The sequence below is a fragment of the Mastomys coucha genome, unplaced genomic scaffold (genome assembly GCF_008632895.1).
Source record: "Mastomys coucha isolate ucsf_1 unplaced genomic scaffold, UCSF_Mcou_1 pScaffold16, whole genome shotgun sequence".
NCBI classification, from domain to species: domain Eukaryota; kingdom Metazoa; phylum Chordata; class Mammalia; order Rodentia; family Muridae; genus Mastomys; species Mastomys coucha.
In genome coordinates this window covers 43686496-43688923 of record NW_022196898.1, presented here as the reverse complement: position 1 = coordinate 43688923, position 2428 = coordinate 43686496, and positions in this window count along the sequence as shown.

Sequence of the window (2428 nt, the reverse complement as noted above, 5' to 3'; positions counted from 1 at the left end):
CCAGCCTGGTCTACAGAGTGAGTTCCAGGATAGCCAGGGCTACACAGAGAAACCCTGTCTCGAAAAATAAAAACAAAAACAAAAAACAAAAAAAACAAAAAACAAAAAACAGAGGGGAGAGAAGGACTTGATCTCAGGGAGAGAAGGACTTGATCTCCAATGTTGATAGGGGATGGATAGGGTTAGTGTGTGGCTGAGTTAGACAGTGGTCAGTAAAGTCCCATAGGAGGCAGCGGAGATGACAGAGTAAGGGAGTGAGTGGTGATGGAGAGAGGCAAGCTACAGTGCACTTACATATAATAATAATAATAATAATAATAATAATAATAATAATAATAATAATAATAATAATAAAGATATGACTGGCTCCACACTCCCTTAGAAAGCATGTGTCTTTTGCAAAGCACCTGTGACCTCTTCCAAAAGAGTGGCTTCTATGAATGGAGACACAATGTCCAGGATAAGGGCTGGGGAGGAGGAAAGGTTTGTGACAAGCATAACAGGAAACTCTTGCAGAGTGCATGGGACCTCTTTCATAAGACAGGTTCCACTGACCGAGAAGCAAAGCTCAAGATAAGGGGGATCCGGGTAAGGGCTGTCTCCACAGAACAGCTAAAGTCCACCAGGCTGTGAAACAACATCCACTCCAGCCCTCTGGATGAACAGGAGTCAGCTTTGTCAGTTGAAGAGCCTGTGTGTTTAATTCTGGTTTCTCTGGTGCTATCTGTGAGCACATGGACCCCGCACCCTCTACAAACTTCAAGGACAACCAATGATACATGAACTCAGGGTAAGGTCTAAGGGGTAGGAACTGGGCATGGAGTCTGGGCCACCTCCTCCTGGCACATCGCAAGTTCACAATCCAGGGCGAAGTTCCACTGAGCATCCCACACTGAGCATCTGAGCCCAGAGTCTACTTGGGGAGACTTCATCAGGTGAGCCTGGAAATCAAAGCAGGGCTTCACTCCATGGATGAAATTGATGAAATCATTGGCCTTATGACTAAACCAATCACTCTATTTAACAGATGAGGAAATTGGAATTCAGGCAATAAGCCTCTAAGATCATCAGAGAAGAAGGATTCAAGCAGGCAGCACACTTGACATCCTGCTTAGAGAAGCAGGGCTAGGGTCCCTCTGCATCCTTGAGCAGGTCACTTAACTGCCCCAGACATAAGCTGACCATCCAGCAGATTGAAGGGCCTGGACTTAGGGGTAATTCATATTCCTTCAAACTCTGGTGCTTGTCCTTTATGTCTTAAAAGCTGTGTTATCTTACTTAACTTTACGTATTTATTTACATGCACATGTCTCTGTGTGTATACCATGTAGGTGCCCTCTGAGGCCAGAAGAGAGAGCATCAGACCCTCTGGAGCTGGGGTTACAGAAGGGTGTAAGCCATCTGATGTGGGTGCTTCAAACAAACTGCCAGTCTTCTGGAAGAACAGCAAGTACCCCCCCTCCCGCTAAGCCATATCACCAGCCACTACCCCACCTGTTAATGAGACCATAGCTGGGGGAGGGACTGGAGAGATGGCTCAGGGGTTAAGAGCACTGACTGCTTTTCCAGAGGTTCTGAGTTCAATTCTCAGCAACCACATGGTGACTCAAAACCATCTGTTATGGGATTGGATGCCCTCTTTGGTGTGTCTGAAGACAACTACAATGTACTCATATACATTAAAAAATAGTTCTTTGAAAAACAAAAACAAACAGGGCTGGTAAGAAGGCTCAGTGGATAAGAGCACTGACTGCTCTTCCGAAGGTCCTGAGTTCAAATCCTAGCAACCACATGGTGGCTCACAACCACTCATGATGAGATCTGATATCCTCTTCTGGTGTGTCTGAAGACAGCTACAGTGTACTTATGTATAATAATAAATCGGAGTGAGCAGGATTGACCAGAGTGAGCAGAGGTCTTAAATTCAATTCCCAACAACCACATGAAGGCTCACAACTATCTGTACAGCTACAGTGTACTCACATACATAAAATAAATAAATAAATCTTTAAAAAAACTTGAGGTGCAAATTTCTGGTTTCTTTGGAGACTCAGTTCTGTTGTGTGAAGTTTTTCTGGAAGCTGTCTGATAAGAGGATGTTTTACTGAAGCAGAGATGTGGTGTTTTCTGGAAGCTGACTTGTGAAGGGCATGTGATGTTTTGCTCAGCCAGACACCTGAGAGGGCACACAAAATTTGGAAAGAGTGTAAGTGTAACCCAACAGACAGTGAGCAACACTCTTGCATTGGTTCACCTTGCAATGCATTGCTGGTCTTCGCTGATCTCATAGAGAGAAACACACCAGGGAACTTCTGGATCAAGCAGCTGCTACTGACCTGTGTTTGGAATTGTGCCAAAGAACTACTTCTAAACAAGTCTACATTCCCCTTTGTCCTATTAAGCATCTTTCTCCCCTACCATTGATAGG